Below are 25,633 nucleotides of genomic sequence, written 5' to 3' on the forward strand. Positions count from 1 at the left end.
GCGGTTTTCTTTTTGGATGCTTGCCCAGAAGTGAATCTTTTTATCTTGCTTCACTGTTTTCTTTTCCAGGTTGCCCAAGGCTTGTTGTACTTTTATCTTCCAGCCCCTGCTCTGTCTGAAACCTGCTATGACTTCTGTGTCTCTTCCTTCCCTACTTGCCCTGCTGAGTGGCTGGCGGCCATTGCTGGTCCCCCCCACACACCCCGTAGCTAGACTCCTTGCTGAGGGAACCCCACCTTGTTCGTGTATCGGGCAAGGCTTCCGATGGGGTGAAGCTTGAGGAGTCAGTCTAAGGCTAAGTCCATGGCAGCTCCTGATTCATCGATGGATGTGCCATGCGCTTCTGGCCAATGAGGCGTGGAAGTGTGCCAGAGGACCTCTGGGAAAGCTGTCGTGGTTCTTAAATAGGACGCAGAGAAGCCTTCTTCTCTTCCCACTGGGGATGTGAGTGTTCGGACGCGATGCCTGGACTTGGAGCGGCCACCTCATGACCCCCTGTGGAGACCAGCCTGAGAACTAAACCCACAAAATCGGGGATGACAGAGCAGAAGGGTGGAGAGAACCCACGTTCATGCTTATATTGTTGATCTGTTTGAATTAACCAATCTCAATTCTTGTTACGAAATAATAAATCCCTGTTCTTTTTAAAGGCAGGAGTCAGGGGCGTCTGGGTGGCTCAGTGGGTTAAAGCCTCTGCCTTCGGCTCGGGTCATGATCCCAGCGTCCTGGGATCGAGCCCCACATCGGGCTCTCTGCTCAGCAGGGAGCCTGCTTCCTCCTCTCTCTCTGCCTGCCTCTCTGCTTACTTGTGGTCTCTGTCTGTCAAATAAATAAATAAAATCTTAAAAATAAAATAAAATAAAATAAAGGCAGGAGTCAGCAAACTATGGCCCATGGGGCAAATTACCTGCGGCCTGTTTCTATGAGTGAAATCTTCTTGGGCAACAGGCACACTTCTTCGTTCACTTACCGACCACAGCCGCCTTTGCTGCAATGGCGGAGTTGCATAGCTGTGACAGAGACAAAGCCTAAAATACTTTCTTTCTAGCCCTTTACAAAAATGTCTGCCAACCCTAATTTAAGCCACGTACAGGTGGGTCATCTATCACCTAAAGCCAGAAAGCTGATAAACTTGCACATTGGCACGTGGTATAAATTATTTGTGTTTGTTCCCAGTTTCATTACTTGCTTCAGAAATTCCAAGCTGCAGTGAATTGTGTGGGAAAGTCAACGAATAAGTATTAAGGACTGAACAAACCACTGCAAGACCTAGTAACGTAAAAATAACAATTTATTATTATCTCTCCTGGCTCCGCAGGTTGACTGGGCTCAGTGAGTTGTTCTCATGTGGATCCCTTACATGGTTTTGGTCAGATGTCAGCTGGGGCTACAGTCATGGAGGGGTCGGCTACAGCTGGACATTCAAGATGGCGCATTCATGTGGCTGACAGTTCATGCGGGTTGTTGGCTGTGGCCCCTCCGTGGAGGGCTCTGTGGGCCCTCCCACGAAGGGCCAGCATGGAGGCTGGGTTCAGGCAGGGAATCCCAAGAGGGAATGGAAGCTGCCATGCCCAGAAGAGGCCCAGCACCATTTCTGCCGCGTTCCATTGGTCAAGATGACCCAGGGCCTTCCTAGTAGAAGCAGGCAGAGAGAAATAATCTTCATCCCTTCATGAGGGAGTGGCGAGTTCCCAGTGCAGTTTGTGGGATGGAGATACCATTGTGACTGTCTCTGAAAAATCCCAGCTGCCCTCCGGGCACAATAGTTCACATCCTTGCCACATGCAAAAATATCCAAACCCTTTTGCAATGCTCCCAAAACTCAGGAGGATCTGATGGGAAAGTCCAGATCTTGTCATCTAAATACAATGCAAGCACAAATGGCTCCCTCCTTGGGTGGGGTTCCTCAAATTGTTTCCTGTCAACAGGAATACTGTGAGTTAAAGACCGGCTATGGGGGGGGGGGCTACACACACACACACACACACACACACACACACCAATAAACAATGAGGTGTACAAGATACCCTTAGCCCTTAGAAGACACTCTTGCTCAAAAAGAGTAGGGGGAATGGGAGGCATATAGCAGTCACTGGTCTGTAGTAATTCAGAAATCTAGCTACATATATGCCTCCTCTCCTTTTTTTTTTTTTTTTAAAGATTTTATTTATTTATTTGACAGAGAGAGAGATCACAAGCAGACAGAGAGGCAGGCAGAGAGAGAGGAGGAAGCAGGCTCTCCGCCGAGCGGAGAGCCCAACGCAGGGCTAAATCCCAGGACCTGAGATCATGACCTGAGCCAAAGGCAGTATTCCTCTTATTCTATCTTGGGTCATGTCCTACCTTCAGTGAGTTACTTCCCATGATTCTGTCCTCTGAATCACCCTTTCTTTGCTACAAGAAGTGGCTCATGTTTGCCACTGAAGAGCTTCCTTAGCCTGCTTCCTGTCCATATAAGTTTGAGGCTCTAGAGGCTTCTTTTCATTTTTTCAATCATCTCTACCCCTTCTGGTCCAGTGTGATGGTGCCGTCATTAGTTTAAACTCACAAACACATTGTGGGTTTCCTAGGAATTGTGTGCGTTTACAAAACCCACATTCAGAAATATTTTTGAGGACAAGACCCTGTCTGGTTTGGGCTTAAAGTTAGGATTCTGTGTGGCACTGTTAAAATTCTCAGAAATCTTTTGACTAGCTGAGAGGTCTAGGAGGCACACCCTTAAGTATTTCTGAAGTCTTAAAATAGAGCCACATCCTTGAAAGAATCTTCAGTTGTCCTACTTTGTGAATAACTTACTCTCTGGGGAGGATGGAAATGTCAAGCTGTTTAATTTTGAACCTAGAAAGACACAACCTAGAAAGTCCTGGATTCTCTTCATGTACTCTGAATTATATCTGAAACCTAACGATTTCCCCCTTTTGTTCATTTCTATCTGCCCCTTATCAATCATGGCTGAGAAGAGTCAGCTGACACTTTCATCAGCCTGCCTGAAATCTCCTTAGCCAGTTTCACTATCCATTAGTTATATATTTCCTTTTCCACATTACTGCAGGTGACAGCCTTGCTAACTTTCTACCGCCACACCTCTCGGGTCTTTTCTCCAGTTTCCAGTAACGATTTTCTCACTGCCAATAATTTTCTCACTGTTCTTATGGGCCCCAATAACCTTCTTTCTGAAACTCCAGAGGCCATGGCCCGTTCCAAAGCCAATGTCATCTGGTTCAAGTTTTTAATGTCAACATCTCCCTCCTGGTACCCATTTCTGTTCTGATTATCTACTTCTGTGGAGCAAACCATCCCCAAACTTAGTGTCTTAAAGCGGCATTGTTTTACATTTTTTCATTCTGACTAGTCACAGATGAGTAGTACTCCCTGGAGGTTTTCTCATGTGACTAGAGTTCATATTCTGATGTGACCGAGGCAGCATGTGTAAGAGAGGTGAGAGCAGAAAGTCAGGGTTGAATCTTGAAAGACTAATATTAATATGCCTGATGAAGGAATTGAAACTTTGCAAGATTGTCAGTGGAGAGTCCTGGAAGGATTTTGAGCTAAAGAGTGAAGTTCTCATATCTTTCGTAAGACAATAACCTGAGAAGCAGTGTGGGCCCACGACAAGGGGTAGGCAAGGTAGAAGCTTGTTTGAAGGCCTAATGATGGCGGAGGTTGGGGCAAAGGTGGGGAGTGGAGAGGAAAACTTGATGTGTCAGGAAAAACAGTCATGTTGAGTCTCGTCAATTTTTTCCCATCACCTCTGCTCATCTTCTTTCAGAAGGTATCTGAACATACCCTGAACAGTAGTACTCTGGACAGTTGGTGGTTTAAGAATATTTAGAATTATGTGTTGTTGTTGTTTTTTTCTTTTAGGAATTATGTTTTAATAGCCCTAATAGAGTCTTATTTTACTCCTAAGTCTTTCAGAGGAAATTCTCTAGATCAAAGACCATGATGCCTTCATGTCCTTGTCATATTCTGAACTTTGTTCATACCCTCTGCCATTGAATTATCGGCTAGATTCCAACTTTCAACTCCTTCCTCCTCAAAACACTCTCATCCTTTCATGCTCATGACAACCAGTCTCTCCTTTGCTTCTATCTCTCAGTCTGCGTCTTTCTGTCTCTGTCAAAGGTATTTCTCTCCTCTACTTGGCGGTGACATGTTGGAGCTACCAGAAGTTCCATCCTAGGCTCTCCTCACTTCTGATTCCATACTCTTTTCTTGGAATCTTGATATTAAATTCAGTGGTTTCCAGCACTTCCTTGCTCTCACGAGTTGTTAGGATGATTGTTAGGATGGGGTTTGACTAGAGGTGACAGTAACTCAAAACACTATTAAAGTGTATTTCTTTTCAGGGAACTAGGCTCCTTCTGTCTCATTGCTCTGCCATCTTCACTCAACATTGGACTTTTACCTCATGCTCCAAGATGGCATCTTGGGTTTAAGCTACCACAACCACATTTCTGCCAGCAGCGAGAAATACAGCAGGAGGAAAGACACACCCTATCCTGTTAGGATACTTCATGAAAGTCGTAGACACTTCCTATATTTCACTGGCTAAAATTTAGCCAGGCGACTACCCCAGCTCCAGCTAAAAATGAGATGTTCTAATGCTAAAGAAGGAGTAAGTAGATGGCAGTCTTTGCTATCATCTCCCAAATGCATCCCTCCAGATCAGGCTTCTCTGTAGCTCCTGCCGCTTTTGTAGGCAAGGACACCTCAAACCAAGTATCCAAGACTGAGCACATAGCCTCTCCCAAGCCTTTTCCATTTCCTGTGTTTCCTTTCTAAAGAAAGGGCACCACACTCTACCTAGCTGGGCAAGCCAGAGACCTAGAATGCCTCCTTGATTCTTAAGGTAGATAGAATTGTTTGTTCACGATTCATCCTTGCATGGCTTCTCTCGGCTCTCCAGCCAGCAACCACGTTAACCTTTGAAAATGGCCAATCTCATTTATAACAGGGCTGGGTTTCACCACTCTCTCGATCTGAGTGATTCTGTTATTCTCACCCCGGGAGAGATAACGAGGGGGCTTTCCCAACCACAGCATCGCTGTACCCCATTTGACGAGAGCTAGGTTACTGTTTGACTGTTCTCTCTCAGGGCAGGGGACCGACGTGTGTCATGAGCTGTTGAGCCGGTGGGGAGAGTTTGTGTGAGTCGAAAGGTGATAATCACTCCTGTGGGGCTAATGATGGGTGAAGTGCAGGCAGCGGGAAAGAAAGCTCCTCGTCCCCGGCCACCTTCAGATCTTGCTCTCTCTCCAACAGGTAGACAGTCGGCAGGTGTTGCTAGGTTCCCACCTGGCTCTCTGATGCTTGCCAGGGCAGATGTGGGGCGGGGTCTCCATGCTGACACTTCCCTCTGTGCGGTTTCTGCTGGCCACGAAGGCCTTCTGGCCCCAGCCCTCCTGCTTCTCATCACTCCCCTCCTCCCCCCCGAGAGTCCAGTTTATTATCTACTCATTTAAGTAAACTGTATCCGCCCCCCCCCCCAATCTCTTCTGGACATTGCCTTTGGATTCACTAAAAGCTCTGCTCTTATAAATCAAAGCTTTGGCTTTTACAACTATTATCTCTGAAGTGAAAGTCAGTGGCTGAACCTTGACACTGTCTTTGTCTTTGCTATCCAGAAGAGCACAGTCTTAATTCTCCCCGGGAATAGAGGCGCTGATTTAGAAATGCAAAAGAAGAAAAGCACAGCAACACATGAATATATTTGAAAATGTATCAAGGCAGGATGATGCCCCTGTTCTCCCACTTAAAACCCTTCAGCAACTTCCTATCGATCTGAAGATAAAGAATACACTCTTAAATATGGTCCCCAAGAGCCTAAATGGCCTGGCTTCTGCCTTCATGTCTAGCTAACTGTATACCCAGAAGTCTGAATGGCAGTCACTCCAGCTGCTTTCTCTACCTTCAAGGAGCTCCTTCTCCAATCAGGCCTTCCTTCTACCCATCCTTGACTCCCACTCCTCCTTCCTCTGGGAGGCACCTCTAGACCCACCCAGCCTCTGTGGTTCTTCTGTATAAACTCCTTTTATCGGAGGGGCTTCTTTCAGTTGCTGGGTTATTTGGTTACTCTCTCTCCCCCCGAGTCTGTAAGTTGCTAGTGATCTGATCTGTCCTTGTTGTTCTCGCCACTGCCCTTCAGAGAATGAATGAATGAATGAATGAATGAATGAGATAAATGGATGAATGGATGGGTGCAGGAATGGTAGATATTCATTAAAGATGATCTTGCAGGGTGCCTGGGTGAAGCTGGTTTCAACTCAAGTCATGATCTTAGGGTTCTGGGATCAAGTTCCACATGAGGTTCTGTGCTCAGCATGGAGTCTGCTTGAGATTCTCTCTCTCCCTCTGCCCTTCCCTCTCATGCACTCTCTTTCTCCTCTCGGAAATAAATGAATAAATCTTTTTAAAAATGATCTTGCAACTCTGGGTCCTAACCCAATTTGGTCCATCAGAGTGAGCAATGAGCAGACTGGGCCTTATGAATGGCCAAAATATATAGAGACCATTTTGGAATAATTTGAGGTGGGACAATCAAGTCCTTCCTCCCACCCTTTGGAAATTGTCACATGCAGTGTTATTCCTTTGAGCTCAAGGATCTTCTATCTTTTATTTTCCTAGTCTTTTAGGAAATTCACGTAATCCTAAAAGAATTTAGTCTTCATGAACTATACGTTAGGCAGCTGGATTCACAGCTGAGCCCCAGAGAGTGCATGAGAGGGAAGGGCAGAGGGAGAGAGAGAATCTCAGGGGGAGTGCGGGGCAGCAGGGAGTCAAAGAAGTGGAGAGGTGGGGAGGGATGGAGAGATTACGAACCAGACCTTGGAAGAGAAGTCAACCCATCAAAGCTGTCATCAGCCTCACAGACCTGCCAAGCTCTGACACTTTTACTTTCATGCTTTGTGATCCAGCAAAAAGTCATTTTGCTGTTTTGATTCTCTTGCTCCCCAGGAATAAAGATACAAAAGCAAATAGAGGAAAGTTCTTTAGGAGCCAGTGGAAGCACATGGACATAGAGACCAAGTGTTTAGCATTTGAATATGTCCACTTAGAAAGCTTCGCTCATTTGCCTGTTTATTCATTAAAGAAACACGGTTGTCGATCCTGGAGCTGGCACTGTACTAGGCATTGGAAACAGAAAATGAACAAAGCATACAGTGTTCCTCCCCCTGTAGAATAGGGGGGACTTTCCACAAGAGCTTTTAAAGCAAAAGACATACGTTCTTCTGGGTCTTCCGATTCTCATGGCTTATAACTGCCTGGAAGTGTTGGGACTTGGAGATTTAGGGAAAGTTGGGGGATATATTACATTCCCGGGAGGCCCAGGGAGCTTTAAAAGGGGAAATGACACAGCTTTCTCCTTTTCTATCTTTCTTCATTTTGGTGACAGGATGGGGACGATGAAGAGAGAGAGGGACGAGGGTTGGATGCTGAACTCCAAGAAATGTCATCATTGTGGTTTGAGTGACTCTCATGGCAGAACGGCAGCCTGTGGCTTTGAAGTTTTGCTGCAAACAGAGAAAAGATGCCTGATCTGCAAAGGAGGGTTTAACTGGCTGGTGACAAGCATCAGTTAAGTTTGTGACATCTTATTTCATTTCTTTCCTTTTGTTCCTGAAAGGCAATTTCTATCCTTCAGTTACGTAAGAGCTGGAATCTTCGTGTTCTAGCATCGTACCCTTCATGAAATTCCTTCCATCCCTTTTCTTAAATGTAGTACGCATCCTTTCCCCCAGGCCACCACAGAGGGCACAAAGTAAAGCCATTCTGTGATGGTGATAACAGCATGTCATCTCTTCCTAAGGCTTTGCGTTGCTTTGAAAAATCAATATGCCTCCACTGGCAATTTCTGATAATGTGGTTAGTTTAACAAAACACAATTTGAAAAAGAAAAATGTGAGAAAAACTGCGAGACGAGATCTGGGCCAACAAAACAAGAGATGTCTACCTTAGAGGTCAAAAACAAGTGGTTCCGTCTCATTCCTGCCCTCACCAGTGTAACTATGAGGATGATGGCAATGAAGGGGGACAAAGAGGCTTTGGTGTTTGGGAGAGGTGTCTGGGCTGAGGGAGTGAGAGTGGTTAACTGGGGGAAATGACTGTCCTCTTGCCCAGTGGTACAGGGCTCTGTGTTGGACCCCCCTGCTTGGCAAGAAGGACAAGCTTTCAAGAGAGCTGTTCACCCCGGCTGCACCAACCCACTGCCCGGAGTTTCTAGCCACTGCCCATATCTGCCTTTACTCTGAAACTGCTTCGATAGGTCACCGACAACCTCCATTTTGCCCAACCTAATGTACTTGATGGCCTTTATGTCGCTCTATTGGACACACTCGACGACCTCTTCCTTCTTGAAGCACTATTCCCTTGGCATCGAGGGCACCCCGCTGTCCACGTTCTTCTTCCACTGCACGGACCCTTCTGTGGTTCCCTTCTGCTGGCTTCTCTCCTCCTTTTGTTCCCTCAGTATTGGACTCTGTCGAGGCTTGGTCTGGGCCCTCTTTCAGTCTTTCCCTGTAGGGGCCTACTTAGCCAGAGCGACTCCATCTCAGTTAAACAGCCATTGTGTTGCTTATTCAGTAAAACTTAAACTGACCCTGTCCGCCCCCCCAGGGGAACTTACTTAAAAGCAAGTCTGGGAAACCAGTAAAATATGATCAACCAGTCCCTGAGGACAGAGCCCAAATACAAGGACGGGTCAGTCAGGTGGAGATAACAGAGTCCAGAATGCAAGGACGAGTCAGGCCAGGTCGAGACATCCAATCAGTAAAGCACACATACACATCTCCCTAACCACCAAAGAATGTAAACCCCGCCTTCTGGGCGCCAAACTAGGGTGCCAATTCTGACCAGAGTGATAGGCTAGTTCAAACAGCTACTATAGGGTAAACTGTAATTCAACTGGCCACCTGTGTGTGACTTAACATGACTATACAACTTGCTCTGTGTGTTACAATCTTATTGGCCAGGCTCAACCACATGGCCTTTGCTCTATAAAAGCTAGTCTGTGAGGCTGGGGGTGATGGCTCTCTCTGTAGGAGACAGCCCCGGCCGGTTGGTTTGATTCTCGATGCTGGTACGAAATAACGCTTGACTTGACCTTCACTTTGTTTCAGTCTTACTCCTTTGATCATGGACACCATCGCCCCATGCTTGCTTTCTGAGTGATTCTCTTTACCAATCTCAAACGCTTTGATTGTTCCTCAGCATCTCAAACTTAATGGATAAAACAGGCCTACAGAACCCTTGATGCACCCCCCTCAGTCTACATCTGGCTCTTTCCCACTCCTCAGGGTGAAGCATCTGCCATCATCCACCTGACTACTAATGTCCCCAAGTTTCTGGGGACCATCCTTCACCCCTTGCATTTCCATTCTTCTCTATCCAACCCTAAAGCAAGTCCTGCTGGCTGTCCTTCAGACAGATCTGCTATGAGCCTATCTCCCTGTGGTCTCCACCACAACCATCTGGGTCAAAGCTACTGTCATGTCTCCTGTGGTTAACTGAGCGGCCTCCTGACTGGTCTCACTACTTCCTCTCTTGCCTCTTTCAACGACTTTTCCACAGAGTATTCTTTGAAAGGCAAATTATGTCACTTCACAACTTAAAATCCTTCAGTGATTGTCTATTGAAAATAAGGTCAGTATCATCTCCAAATCCCCCAGGTGCTTCCTCTTGCATCTCCTCTTAAATTTATGATCTTATCCCTGCCTGCCTCTTGCTCACTCACTCCATTCCAGGCACACAGGCCATCCCTAAACTCTTAGAATCCACAAAGCTCTTTCCTGCCCCAGGGCCTTTGCACTCACTCTTCCCTCTGCCTGGACCACTTTCCTCTATTGCCCGTTTGTTGCTATCTTTGAGTTGTGACTCAGCCAAAATGTCACGTCCTCAGAAAGACCTTTGCTGATCACATTATCCTCTGCCCCAGCACTCAGTTGTTTCCTTCATGTACAAATCACTATTTGCAATTATTTGTTCATTTAATTGTTTACTGCACCTCACATTAGACCATAAGCATCACAAGGACAGGGATAATAACATCTGTCACTTATCCTTAATGGCTAGCAGAACACCTGGTGGATCATATGGGCTCAAGGAATGGTTTTTGCATGAATGCATAAAAATAGCATTAATGGTAGCTAATAGTATGTCACTTGGGGCTCTAGTTTTGACTACTGAACTACAGATACTTGTGTTGGTGGACCTTTTTTGGAAAATATTTAAATAGTCTGGAATTGGGATCATGCACTGTCTTAAGATATACTCAGAGAATTCCATGCCGGATTAATTTTCAAGTAGAACAAAGCTACAGTTCTGTAGAAGACATTAGAGCAGGAACATTTCTATGGGAAGATTCATACTCCAATAATAAAAGTTTCTAGTAAGTAGCATATCTGTGGAATAGCTTTGAAATTAATATGGAAACTGAATTAGAATCTCTACAGGCAACAAAAGGAAAAGGGTAAAGATAAAACCAAGATGGTCTTTGGGGGATTAAAACTACGACTTGCTGTCAGCAATAACTTTCAGTTGCTGATGGCCAACCTCCCAACAAAACCCAAAAAGTTATTTCAAAGAATCCTTGGAGTTATCAAATAGGGGACAAGACTGTTTGAAGATGGAATTTGGTTCATAGTTATCTTCTAACAATTTCTTAGAATAAGCATAAGTTGAAAAATGAGCTTTCCTAGTAGCTGCAAAAATTTCAACAAAAATATGTTCATCATCAACAGTGATATGATTAGACCATTTGTTTCTTACGACTGAGCTCTGAAAAGAAAGAACAATTATTGATAATTAAGTGTTCTTCCTTTTATGCAGTTTTTGCTTATTTCTAAACACTTCAGTGTTCATTGAGGTTGCCTAATAATTTAATGTTTGAATAATAAAACAACAATTATATGTGCTTTTATTGCTACTTGTAATATGTTTATAATTTCTCTGTGTGTAAGATATAAAATACTTGTTTGCACTGATTTTTTTATTTAATAAGTTTTGCAGTCATGAAAATATCAGTGTTAATGCTGGGGCACCAGAGTGGCTCAGTTGGTTAAGCATCTACCTTTGGCTCAGGTCATGACCTCAGGGTCCAGGGATTGAGCCCTGTGTAGGGCTCCCTTCTCAGTGGGGAGTTGGCTTCTCCCCCTCCCTCTGCCCCTCCCCCTGCTCATGCCCTCGTGCTCTCTCTCCCTCTCTATTTCAAATAAATAAAATCTTTTAAAATATTATCAGTGTTAATGTTAATACTTCATTATAAATATAAAGTGTTATTGACAACACGCCCACATTGTTGTTTTGTTTCAGTTCTGTGATCACTATTCTTGCCTGGCCCCAGCAGCCCACAGCAGTGAGAGGTGGAGACTGGCCAGCCACTGGGTACCCTGTTTATGACATGACACTTCATCCTGATTGGAGTTTGACCTTGATCGGGCTTGTGGATGAAGGTGTCATAGCTCACCTGCTCTGATCTTGACTGGGTTGGAATGTCTGATCCAAACTGAGGTCGTGTGACTTTTCAACCAGAGGAAGAGCCTAGACCTTCATGCAACATATGGCAGGTGTCTCAATCACTACATTACCCTATGTGGTGGGTGGCATTGGGCCTTATGGAGGTCAAGTAGTTTCCGCCAAGATCCCACAGCTACTGAGTATAGGAACCAGGAACTGAGACCCTGCTAGTCTGGCATCGAAGCCTTTTTGGCTCTGCCTCCCTAGCTCATGGCAAGAATCACCCAAAATTGTGCTTTTGCAAGAACACAGCCCCAGCCTCTCTGAGAAAAGGAAAAAGGGCCAAATTGGTTTTGTGTTGTCCTAGAACCATGATGGAACTTCAGAGCCAAGTCCTGAGCTGCAGAGGGAGAAGAGTGATCTCAACAACGGAACTGGTTACCCCTCGCCGAGGCACCCTCCCATCTGCAGCTTGCTCTTAGCCCAGTAAAAAATGGAGAAAGGTCTGCTCCTTCTCACGTCTGCCTCCTAGGATGGTTAACCCACTGGTTGGTGGGACAAGAACCTCATCTATGGGAACACCTACAGAGGCTTACCTCAAGTTCAAATTCCTGTAAAATTTTAATGACAGATGTTCGCGTTGTTAAGTTGGATCACGAGTACTCCTGCTCCTACTGCTAACATCACTGTCACTGCTTCCACTGCTGAAGGTTTTCAGATGCCTGGCTCAATGGTCTTTGACTGCAGCTTCGTGGTATATTCAGACTCTGCTGAGAACATGGTGGCGCCTTGGACAGAGCTCTGATAGGGGAGCGTAGATGACAACCGAAAATGAAAGCTTTTCTTGCTTTCAGTGTTCAGCACCACAGAAGTCACATTTTCATTGATCCTCTAAATATTTAAAATAATTAAGTCTAAATTATCACTGTATTTAGTTGAAGTCGTGTATTCTAACTACAACCTAGTAGGAATGTACTACCAACTTGCTCTAGGACCTGCTGTACACTGCTTGCCTCAGATTGATTTAAAAAAAAAAGAAACTCATAGATTTGTTTTAATCGGTACCCATTCTTTCAGATTCCTGTGTTGGCTTTTGTTGCAGGCTTCCACTAAAAGCTAGTTGCTGCTCAATTGAACGTGTAGAATGTGCAAATAATAATTGACAAAACATTCATGACTCATTAAAGTAACAGCCCTTTGGAAACAGAATAAAACAATGGTATGCACTGAAAGTGTTGTAAAACACAGTTAAATCTCTCCAAGGTAAAGGCAAATCAGAGGGGCTGTCACACCTTGTATGTCACTTGATGTCTGAAATAAATGATATCAGCCTTTCTTAACCTAGGAGTTGATTCTAATGCAAAGCAATTCGGCTCCACACCAACTTACAATAAAATGCAAATGGTCATCCGGCCTTGTACCTTTCCAAGATTGTACCTGAAGACTAAAGAAGTGGAGTCCCACAGGGCCTGACTGGCCATCGCCATCCTCAATCAACATTTTAAGGAATTAAGCACCAATAAACCAGAAACCAATTTGGATTTGGGTATAAGTTGTATGTGCTGAAAAAAAGGAGCATTGTTCTACTGGAGTTTCAGTTTTTTGGTTTTTATCACTGAAACCACTAAAAAATATGGCCCTATTGAATTCTTAATCTGCGGACTTTGGTTATGGTTGGTTTGGACATTTGGTTATGTTTGCATTTGTCAAAGGCATGACCGCTTATTCGAGCTGATAATGCTGTTCCTGTTCCCTTACTAAGAGTTTAAAGAAACCGGACTGTATAAACTACCAACTAGACCCAAAGAGCTTTTTTTTTTTTTTTTTTAAACAAAGGCTTTCTTAGCAAACACTGGAAACAATGTAAAAATATATCAATAAGGAAATGTCAAAATACAACATATCCCAGAGACATATAATTAAGTAAAAGAATGTGTAGAACAATATATATAATGCCCTAAGATTTATTAAAAAAAAGAATCTTCTAGATGCATAGATTCACAGACTCCAAACTATAACAAGGGCTTCACGGGAAGAGGAAATGGTGGGGGGAGAGGGCACAAAGGTGAGGATTCGGGTATTATTTTGAAGTTAGCTATTACGAAGCAAAGCAAAACCAAGTGCAAACCAACAAGCAAACAAGAACCCTGGGGCTCCTAAACTAGCGAAGAATGTAGTAGTTCCCTACGGTTGCCCCAACAAAATAGTGGCCAGAGGCTTCAAAAATAGAGATTTGATTTCTCACAGTTCTGGAGGCTAGGAGTCAAGAGAGCCGGGTGTGAGCAGGCTTGGTTTCTCCCGAGCCTCTCTCATTGGCGGCATTTCTTCCCTTTGTTTGTCTTCATGTGGCCTTTTCTCTGTGTGGGTGCTCGTCTGGGGGGCTCCCCCTGTGAGTGCTAATCTCCTCTTACAAGAACACCAGCCCTATGGGACTAGGGCCCGGCCTATAGGCTGCCTTGTAGCTTGAATCCCCTCTGTGAAGATCCTATCTGTTTACAGTCACGTCCTGGGGCCCTAGGGGTGAGGACTTCAACGGATGAATTTGGCACAGGGACACCATTCAGCCCTGCACCAGAGGATGTTCATTTTATTTTATTTATTTTATGGGAATTCAGGCTGCTTCTATCAAATGCCACACAATTTTAATAAACCTCACGAGGAGAGCAATCCTTCATGAACATCTGAACGCTGATTACAGCCTTACTTCGAGACATTTCCAAAACAATTTAAACTAAAATTATACTCTTACCATGACTGATTATTTGAAACTTCCAGCATTTTCATTTTGAATTCCAGACCGGACTGTGTGGGTTCCATAGCCTATCAGCTTTCACGGTGACTGTGTAGTTTTACTCTACAAAGAGGCCAGAAGTTATGCCAAAGAGCACTTTAAACATGTGTTCTGGTAAATAAAATCTCAGATACTTCAGTCCCCCTCAGCTTCACTAACATGCAACTTAGGGGGCCCCTAATTCAAAATGACTGGTGTCCTTAAAAAAAGGGAAGATTTGGACCCAGGCCTGCAGATGGGGAGAAACCCACGCGACCATGAGGACCTCCATCGGCACAATCCTTCTATAAGCCATGCAGTGTCAAAGATGACCAGCCAACGCCAAAAGCTGGGAGAGAGGCATGGAATAAATTCTCCCTCACTGCCTCGGAAGGAACCAGTCCTTCCAGTGCCTTGATCTTGGACTTCTGGCCCCCAGAACTGGGAAACAATCAGTTTCTGTGTGTGGGACACCCAGTCTGTAGTACTTTCTGGGAGCCCCGGGGAAACTGACACAGTGTGTATCAATAAACAGAATGGAAAAAAAAAAAAAAGCCTTACGAAAAGTGTCCTCTGGCAGCAGGCATCCTGGGGCTACGCGGTTCCCCTTCCTCTAAGTAACTGTTGAATGGGATTCTCTTCAGTGGCTTGTCCCCTGGGGGCTGTCTCTCTTCCTGACAAGATGGTGCGGGCTTCTGGGTGACAGGAAAAAGGCCTATTTCTGGCACCGCCCAGAATGCCTCATTCTACCTCTGGGGAATCGAACATTTGTGTTTGAGTGCTGAAGTTGCCGTTTGCTCCAAGTCATGCCTAACCCAAAGAAGGCTTCAGACGAGGAGACGCGTACTTTATACCTCAAACTTAGCCACACAGACCTACTTGCAGGCACAGATTTTCAAAGAGCGCAGCATGGGTTCCTGGGCCAGGCTGGGGTCCTTCTGGCTCTCATGCTTGTTTATCAGCTTGTTTATCAGCTCAGAGACCATTCTGGATGCTTTGCAGCCACAGCTACATTTCTTCCTTGGAGCTGGCCTTGGGGATCCCCATAGCAGTTTGGGGAACTGAGCTAGAGACCCAATTTGCATTTGTGGCTCATGCACTTACCCCATCCGGCTGAGGGCTAGCTTCTGAATGTTCTCTTGCTTACAAGTCAGGTATCCTAGCAGCTATGGGCCAGGCACCACACAGTCCGGATGTTAATGGTGATTTTTTTGTTCACGATGGATTCCTCACAGGTATCTGCAAATGCACCCGTAAGCAAAACACAGCTAGGATGGGTTCATTTAAAAAAGAAAACAGAAATGGAAATCACATCTTTGGGGCACACACCACGTGTGGGTTTCTGTGCAGACGTTAGCTCACTGAATCTCGAGAAAGAGAAAACCCACTTGGAGACTAGGTATTGCATTTCTATTTTCGCATGTTGAAATTGATGTTTTGAGAAGTTAAATTGCGTGCCCACATTCATTTGACTCGTTTATGGTAAGCCAGGGATTCAAAAACCGCATCTTCCTGACGGTGGGGCCGGTGCCTTTTCCACATCACCAACAGGTTACATAAAGGCTGGGCAGCCGTGCAGACAAGGAGGAGAGAAAAGCAGGCTAGAGATCGTTGCTGTAAATGGGTATAAAACAGAGCTGAGAGTTCCAGGCAGCCAAAGAACAGATTACTGGGCTCTCCTCTGATAAATAGGCCAAAGCAATTCATTAAGAAAAAGACAAATTCACTCAACATCTTTGGTAATTATGGCGCTGATATAATTATGTCCGACATCCCCCACCGCTCAGGAACTGTCTGATCTCCCTCCCTGATAAAGTGGGGGCCATGACGGAATGGAGCCAGTTGTGGGAGGTGACCAGGGAGTGTGGGCAGTGTAGGCAGGTGGGTGGCAAGCCCCGGAAGCAGGGCGGTGCCAAGGCGATGCCAGGCCAGAATCAGAACCACCAGGCCGGTGCTGGGTCTCCAAGTCATGTGGGTTTGGGGCTGGGGCACGAGTTGTGCGCATGCGCGTCCATAAACCCAGGAACAAGTTCTTGGAAAGGTCAAAGCAGATGAAAACAGGGCAAATCTGGAGTCAACCCTGACCCAAAGGTCATCTGCTTATGTGTTTTGTTCATTTTAAGTAGCCGCTTTGGGGTGCATATATAAAGACGTATAAATAAGCAGGCATCGACATTTTCCAACTGGCCACTTTTTACATCACTTTACCCCAGTCTAGTTCTAGGAAGCCCTTCCTGCGGGTGGCGCGAGTCATGGGGTGTGGCCCCTGGGTGCAGAGCCGCCTAAAAGGAGCCGGGACAAACGGGTGTGGAAGCAGCTGCGCATGTGCGGGGTCCAGTGTCCTTGGACGACCTGCTGAACGTACCTGCGGACGGTCTCCGAGATTATTCCTCGGTGGCAGCCCGTCCTCCCGGTGACCGCCGAGGCCCTGCGGGAGCCAGGGAATCGGAGCAGCCTGTTCTTCTGGAGCAGAAGGGCGACTGAGGGCGTCACATTGGCCTCGTGGCTCTCCAGGTCGGTCCCCCCAGCTCACTCAGGGGTGCTCCTCAGCGCAGATCTCCGCGGAGCCGCGGTGGCCAGAGCCTGTCGTCTGGGCCTGGTCGTCCGTGTCCCGTGGAACATGTACTGAGAGCTTGTCCGGGACCCTCCCTGGCCAGACCTGGCCTGGGGTCGGGGGAGCTGGGCGGACTAGCTGGGTAACCCGACGCATGCGCGCTGCTCACTTTGTCCAGGACACCGGGAACGCGCTGAGGGGGAAATGGCCTTAAGGAAGAATGCTGCTCCTCATCCCTCGGTGCCTGGCTCTGCCAGCTGCAGGGATTTCGTCCCGCCAATTAAAATAAACAATCCCACATGTGCACAGCCGACCTGGGGAAGAGGTGTCGGGAAATCAAGACGCCACAGAATCTGACATGAAATGTGTTTAAGAGCAGCTTGGCTCTCTTGACTTGGGAAGTGGCTTTTCTGCGAGGTTCAGAGTCTCAACGACTTTGGAACTGGAAGAGAAGGCGTTGCTCACATGGTCAGGCCTCCATGTCACGGCGGAGGAGAGGGAGGACTAGCTTTTCTGGGATCACAACTGGAACAGAAGAGGTGACAGGGCAGCCTGTTGTGTCAGTCGGGTGCTCTCCAACAGTGAAGAGGACCAGTGGGGCCCAACAGGGCAGGGGGGGCGGTGGTAAGGGGCCAAAGCTTCAGAGGAGACAGGGCTAGCTCTGGATCTGGAATTGGAGGCCCGGGGGAGAGGGTTAGCCGCCAGGCATGGAGCAGGAGCACATAGAGTGGTTCCCTGGCCAGGGGGGAGGCCAGCCTGAAGAGAAGGGAGAAGCCGAGCTGAGTATGTTCGTCAGAGGTGATGACTACAGAAGCCAGGGCCTATGCTAGCTGGGTAAGCAGAGGGGATGCAGCCGCACGTCCCACTTATGGGAAAGGAGAAGCCCGTTGTTTCTGAGTTGAGCCTTCGAGAATGACTCCTGCAGCCTTGCGGCGACTGGGCTCCAGGAGAGCTGAGGTCTCTGTCAGGATCAGAAAGCTGCCAGACAAGACGCTGCCACACAGCCAGCACACACTGCTTCCAAACCAGAACCACCCTCACCCCCACCACACACCCCTGCCTCAACCCGTGCCAGTGGAGTGGATGCTTTGGGCCCTGTTTATCTTTCCTCCTACCTCACTTCTGCATGGAAATCCCTGGGGTGCCTCCTCCTCCAACAGGGGGTACCTAAATCAGAGCTGGAACCCAGTTGTGTGGGAGTCTGGAAAATGTGGTTTTAGCCTTCACTCGTTCAGCTGTGGGAGGAAAGCTAGGAGGGTTTGGAATGGATGTTGGAGAAGCCAGTCCACAGTGATCACTCCAGACGGAGGGCCTGGAGTCCCAGGACAGAGAGCTGTTCCTAGGAGCTTGGGTTTATGGGGTCCAAAGTCAGCGGTCGCTGATGAGCTCTTGACCAGAGGGAAGTCAGGAAGACGGTGATTTTTTTTTTAAATTTAAATTTTAGTTAGTGAACACACAGAACCATATTGACTTCTGGAGCAGAACTTAGTGATTCATCACTTACAACACCCACTGCTTATCAGAACAAATGCCCTCCTTAATGGCATCACCCATCCCCCACCAACCTCCCTCCATCAACCCTCAGATTATTTCTTTATCATTAAGAGTCTCTTATGGTTTGTTTCCCTCTCTCCTTTTTTTGTTTCCTCCCTTCCCTTATGTTCATCTGTTTTCTTTCCTAAATTCCACATATGAGTGAAATCATATGATATTTGTCTTTCTCTGACTGACTTATTTCACTTAGCATAATACATACTAGTTTTATCCATGCTGTTACAAATGGCAAGATTTCATTCTTTTTGAAGGCTGAGTAATATTCTTGTGTGTGTGTGTGTGTGTGTGTGTGTGTGTGTGTCTACAATACACCACATCTTCTTTAGCCATGGGTTTTTTTTGTTGATGTACAGTTAGGCTCTTTCCATACTTCGACTATTATTGCTAATGCTGCTATAAACATCAGGATGCATTGTACCCTTTTGAATCTGTATTTTAGGAAGCCAGTGATTTTGAAAAGACTTATCGAAAAACATTCTTCAGAAAAAAGATGGCGGAGAGGTAGCAAGCTGAGACTGCTTCAGCTAGCCGGAGATCAGCTAGATGGCTTATCTAAAGATTGCAAACACCTGAAAATCCATCGGCAGACCGAAGAGAAGAAGAACAGCAATTCTGGAAACAGAAAAACATTCTTCAGACTAGATTTGTCTCCAAGAAGTCTTGGAGATTGTTGCTGTAATATTCTAAAGTCAAAGATATTGATGGCACAGAGTGGGAGTGATGGGGGTAGAGAGGAGGAGAGTAGTAACTAACAGCAGGTTGAGAATGTGTGATGACTGACGAGATGGGTAACAAAGTGACTCCTAAACTGCATACAGAGACTGTAACGTCTGTCCTTGACTCTCAGTGTCTCTCCCAATGAGTGGCTTGTAGTAGGTGTTCAATATATGCTTTATGAGTGAACAAGAAGGATAAGTCAAAGATGGGATGTGATTGTCAGAAGGCAGATGAGCAAATAACTACTTGAAGCAATAAGTCGGCCAGTGCTGCTCTTATCCCCTCTTTGTTTCTAGTAGCCTGAGAAGCAAACAGAAAGAGCACTTTACAAAGAGTCAGGGGAGAGACTGAGGAGCTTGAAGGGGGGAGAAAGAGGAGAAAGTAACCAATGGAGCTGATTCTGCAGCAGAAATGAGAATTTCAGGACTATGTCTACATTGGGAGAGCAGCCTGAACCCTGAGGGTAGCCCCAAATGGAAGTGTACAGTGCCCCCAGCCAGATGGAGGGAACCCTGGCTCCAGACACTCAGCGACATGCCGGTGGAGAGGGCAGGGTAGAACTTCTCCACAGGGACTGCACACCACTGCAGCTGAGTTTTCTTTCTTTCCATTCCCCCCCTCCTCTTTCCCCCTTCCCCAAATTCCAGAGCATCATAATTAGAGAACTAAGGTACACATTTAAAAACCAAAGGACCAGACATAGCTGAAAATCAAAATGCTGACACAGAAGGAAGTCTTGCAGTAATCTCAGTGAATGTAAACGGAGAAGACACAAATGTTAAAGCAAACAGGGACGAGAATAGCTGTGGCGCAGACATGAAGATAATCCAACATAAGAATAATTGGTGTCCCTGAACTACAGGATTGACAAATGAAGTAAAAAATGTACTTGACGATATAGAAAAACTTCCCAGACAGAACTGATTGTGCAGGTTAAAAGCAAACTCCACATTCCTGGAGATTTCCATACTCTAGGCTCTATTCCAAGGCTTACCCTGAAGAAGCTTTTGAACTGTAGGCACACATGAGGAAAACTTTGGGCATCCAGAAGATCACCATCAACTATAACAGAAGCAAATGAGACTGACCTCAGAATGCCTCACAGCCGTCAAAGCCTCAACACAGTGGATCAATGTCTGCCAAGCTCTGAAACAAAGTGTGACCTAAGATTATTATAACCTGTCCAGATGCCATTCAAATGTAAAGGCAACAGACATCTTTAGACAGTATCATGAGTCTTCTTTTAAAAAATTTACATGAAAACCTTACTAACTGATACATAAATCATGGTTTCAAAACAAACAAAAGCCATCAAGGGTAAGGAAGCTCTGATAAAAGACTGACAAGTGAATATGGAATTCACTTAAATATAGAGTCAAAACTAAATAATTATGAGAACATGTAATTATAGAGCAGAGGGTATGCCTTAGGAATCTGGAAAATACTGAAATTATCACACAACCTACAAAATTCAGGGGTTGTTGAATGGAAGAAGTATGAACATTTTCATCTGTTAGAGAAAGGAGTCAATCAGTATTATCTGAAACTGATTCAGAAAGTTACAGAAATAAACAATAACCCAGCCTCTCCTTTCTCCTTCATAATCACTCTCTTTTTAATCCTTTAGGGATCTTTGGGAAAAAGCCCTCTTGTGCTGAAAAACTTTTATATGACCTTAGTAATTCTTTCAGCTTCACTTTGGTTTATATTATCAACTGATACTAAATACCTGAAAAATTAAAGACAGCTTCTGTGATATGATCCCAAGTGTGTAAAAGTGATTGTGCCCATGAACTATCTCCACCAGCTGTATAAATAGAAAATACTCAGACCATGTTCTTATTTGTGAGTGATGGGCTTGAGGTTGTCTCTGCATTAGGACTGTTTGAATTCTTCATAACAAAACATATTTTGTTTTATTTTGTTTTTAAAATCTTTAAGTTTGAATAGAGTTGACACATAATGCTACTTTCAGGTGCACAACAGAGTGATTGGACAACTTTGTGTGATGCTGGGCTTTGCTCCCCTCTGTCTTCACATAGCGCCATCACAACACCATTGACTGTATTCCCTGTGTGGTGCCTTTCATCCCCGTCTTACTCATCCCACAACCGGAAGCCTGTGTCTCTCACTCTCCTGCACCCATTTTGCCCATCCCTCCTCCCTTCTGGCAACCATCCATTTGTTCTCTGTATTTATAGGTCTGAGATTGGATAATAAGATTTTTAAAGCAAAAGCAATAATTTATAATTTATTATGATGGAAAGGCTGGTGGAATTGTGCCAAGATGATGACCAGAGTTCATTCCGGGTGATGCAAGTGTGGATGATACCTAATTGAGCAACCATCTCCAGAAAGGTCCAAAGTCATTGGCAGGTCTCCCCAGGTTCCCCAGGTCACATTCCTTGCAGACCTTTGCACCCCTCACTTTCTTCATTCCTCCATGAAGGTCATGCCTTCCATGCTGAAGGCATATTTAGCCACTCATAATTTCCCAGCCAGGTGGCCCGCTCTCATGGCCTCTTCATTTCTGATTGTGCACCCCCTTCTACCTTCCCTCTTGGGCACTCGGCCATGCTCCTTTTCTTATATTATGCTTACTCCTCTTTTTGAAATCCCTTGTTATTATTTTTTATGGTGGTAAAATTATAAGAACGCGAAATTTATCTTTTTAACCATTTTTAAGTGTGCCATTAAGGGGCATCCTGTACATTCACACCGTTGTGCCACCATCACCACCATCCATCACCAGGGCGGTTTCCATCTTTCCAAACTGAATTTCTGTCCCCCCCTAAGCACTAACTCCCTGTTCCCCCCTCCCCTCAGCATCTGGCAACCTTTGTTCTACTATTTATCTCCACGTATTTGCCTCCTCAAGGTTATTCGTGTAAGCAGAATCATGTAGTATTTGTCCTTCTGTGTCTACTTCCTTCCTTCTAGGCTCATCCACACTATAGCATGTGTCAGAATGTCCTTCCTTTGCAAGGCTGAGTAGTATTCCATTGGACAGAGTACCACTTTTGCTCTTCCATTCTTCTGTTGATGGACATCTGGATAGCTTCTACCTTTGCGGTATTGTGAACAAGGCTGAACACTGAACAATGATGTACAAATCCTACTTATTTAAAGATTCTACTTGGACATTATCTTCCCCCAAGGAGCCATCCCTGAATCGTACATGCTCATTGTGTCCTCATGAGATCTTGTGCCTATACCCTCGTATCTCTCAAGTTGTACCACAATTGCTGACATGTAAGTACTGTTCGGCATCTTTCTATTGGCTTCTTTAGAGCAGTAGTCATTCCAGTCCACTCAGGATCCCTGGTGGCTTACCAAATGCTTAGGACACAGGCAACACTTGATTATATTTAGGAAAGAGATTTCTTGTCCAAGGTTGCAGCATATTCTAGTAATACAGCTGGACCACTGAGGTCAGAGAATATAAGAATCCCACACATTCTAACATGCAGACTACCAGAGTTCATACCTGCTACGGAAAGCAGACAACAAAAATAAAGAGCTAAACAAAAAAGAAATAGTGAGATAGGAATCTCTAAAGATGTCACATCCCTGGAAGCTATTATGGTAGCAGCCCCACCCCCACGTGGCTGAATCTTTATCCCTTTAAGAATTATCAGCTGCATAGTATGTTGGAGTTCTCCCAGGAGATATAACCAATAGGATGCATGTACATGTAGAGACAGGGATTTATTATAAGGAACTGATTCATGCAGTTAGGGAGGTTGGCAAGTCCTAAGATCAGAAGTTGGCAAACTGGAGACTCAGAGAAAGCTGATGGTATAGCTCCACTCCAAAAGCCAGCAGATTTGAAATGTAGGAAGTACGGTTTTTAGTCGTAGTCCAAAGGCAGTTTGAAGGCCATCAGGCAGGAAGAATTCTCTCTCACTCGGGAGACAGGCAACTTTTTTTCTATTAGGACCCTCAACTGATTGGACCAGGCCCACCCATATCAGAGAGAGAAATTTGCTTGACTCAGTCTACTCATCTAAATGTTAATCTCATCAAAAACTATCCTCACAGAAATACCCAGCATAATATCTGGGTATAACCCCACGGTCTGGTCAAGTTGACACACAAAATTAGTCATCACACATAGCTTACCAAGTCATACATGTGCCCAATTTTCTGATCCAACATGGGGGTGAAACAGGGATATATTATAAGAATGTGTTTGTCCTTAAAATACACATACAGGAATCTTCACGGCCTCTTTATTCATAAACAAGAAGCAACCCAAATGCTCATCAATAGTAGGATGGATTTTTAACTGCGGTATATTTGTACAACACAGATGTTCCGCACCCTGCTGCCTGGAGCCAGAAATGGGAAAAGAATCTGGAAAGAAAACATGTGTGAATCAGGCTCCATACAAGAGACTGGGGTCCTTACATTCCATGGCTTTACTTTCCTCTCACTTTTCTCCAGTTTCACTTAATTCAATTTTATTTTTATTTTTTTTATTTTTTTAAATATTTTATTTATTTATTTGTCAGAGAGAGAGGGAGAGAGAGCGAGCACAGGCGGACAGAATGGCAGACAGAGGCAGAGGGAGAAGCAGGCTTCCTGCCAAGCAAGGAGCCCGATGTGGGACTCGATCCCAGGACGCTGGGATCATGACCTGAGCTGAAGGCAGCGGCTTAACCCACTGAGCCACCCAGGCGTCCCACTTAATTCAATTTTAGAATATAATGTTCTCAGAATAAGATTTCAAAGCAATAATAGTGCTCTTGGTAGTTTGTTTCTTATGTTTAGATGTACTTTCCTAGGCAGCTGTGCTTATGGGTCCCATTCCCTGAGTGTGATGGGTGGTCTGTGTTCACGGCCGTTGAGTGCAGACTGAAGACCTCTGAGTGGCTCTCTCCACTTCCAGAGCACAGAAGTCCATTTCCCTGCAGTGCGGTTGTGGACTACAGAGAAAGGCTAGTGGATACTCTTGCCTGATGGCAGGAGAGTCACAGTTGGGGAGGGACAGTGGTCCCTCAGGAGCAAGAGGGACAGGGAGGCAGGGGTAAAAACATTCCAAAGTCTCTCGAGAGGCTGCACAACTAGCTGGACCCTTCAATAATACCAATGTCTTGAAAGACAAAAGGCACAGGGAATTCCCCTGGGAGAAAGATCAGGTGATGTGACAAATGACATGTGTGATACTTGATTGATGCGGGTGGAAGGAGTGGGAGGTGCAGCTTAACGGATGTTACTGGGACAATTGTGGAAATTTCAATATCAGCTGTCTTATAAGTAATATACTTTAAATTTCCTGAATATGAAAGGAATTTCTTGAATATTTCTTAGAAAATAGATACCATAGGATTTCCAGGTAAAGAGATACAAGATCTGCACTTACAAAGTCTCAGGACTCACCCCTAGCTCTTTGTATCTTTGTATTCCAAGTACCTCTTTCTCTATACAGTTATATGTAGAGAAAACAAACGTGGCAAAATGGTAACAAATGATGGATATATTGATGAGGGATATACGCATTTTCACTGGACCATTTTCGCAACTTTTCTGTAGGTTTTGTAATTTTTCAAATACAAAGTTGGGGAAATTTTTAAAATTTTCATTCTTCATATAGTCAAACATTTGACATTTTCTTAGTAATTCCTTTTTTCTTTATTCTTTTTTTGTTTGTTTGAGAAAAAGAGAGTGCATGGGAGTATTGCAGGGAGGGGCAAAGGACGGGGAAGAGAGAGAGGGAATCTCAAGCAGACTCCACACCAAGCGTGGAGCCTGGTGGAGCCCCACATGGGGCTTGACCCCAGGACCTGAAGATCATGACCTGAGATGAAATCAAGAGTTGGACACTTAACCGACTGAGCCATCTGGGCACCCTCTTTGTATTTTCTTGTATTGGGTTATGTGTAGAAATGTTTGAAATTGCCTACGTGTCCATAATTAGAAGCCTGGGTGAGGGGCATGAAGCTTGGAGGTGCCCTGGGCCAACTGTACCTCTATCCCCAATGGCCTGTGTGTTTCCTGGGGTGAGTGTTTCCAGTACATGTTCAATATTTCTTTTTTTTTTAATATTTTATTTATTTATTTGAGAGTGAGAGAGAGCATAGGAGGGGAGAAGGTCTGAGGGAGAAGCAGACTCCCCACAGAGCTGGGAGCCTGATGAGGGACGAGATCCCAGGATTCCAGGATCATGACCTGAGCTGAAGGCAGCTGCCCAACCAACTGAGCCACCCAGGTTCCCCTAAATGAGCTCATACAGCGTGTATTCTTTCATGTCTGGCTTCTTCCTTTAATAATGTTGCACATAGTGGAGCAGAGGTTTGTTGTTTTATGCTGCTTAATAATATTTCATTGTATGAATATTCCACAATTTAAAAATCCATTCTACTGTGGATGGACACTTGGGTTGCTTCTTGTTTATGTATAAAGTGGCTATAAAGTTCCTTGTACGTGTATTTTATGGACAAACATGTTCTTTTCTGTTGGGTATTCATCTAGGAGTAGAATTTTTAGGTCACAAGATATACATATTTTTAGCTTTGGTAGATACCTCAAAATAGTTTTGTATAACAGTTGTTCTAAATTACATTCTCACCAAGAATATATGA

The 25,633-nt window shown here is 45.1% G+C and overlaps 1 long non-coding RNA gene across 1 annotated transcript; it reads right to left on the minus strand.

Moving 5' to 3' along the window:
* Positions 1-1,618: 1,618 nt before the first annotated feature.
* Positions 1,619-16,895, minus strand: LOC309848866. The gene is made up of 4 exons (XR_014303346.1): positions 16,590-16,895; positions 15,329-15,463; positions 12,051-12,255; positions 1,619-1,918 (listed from the first exon to the last, which is right to left on the minus strand). It is a non-coding gene; the product is annotated as an uncharacterized lncRNA (long non-coding RNA).
* Positions 16,896-25,633: the final 8,738 nt, after the last annotated feature.

The sequence above is a fragment of the Mustela nivalis genome (genome assembly GCF_964662115.1).
Source record: "Mustela nivalis genome assembly, chromosome: 15".
Lineage (NCBI taxonomy): Eukaryota > Metazoa > Chordata > Mammalia > Carnivora > Mustelidae > Mustela > Mustela nivalis.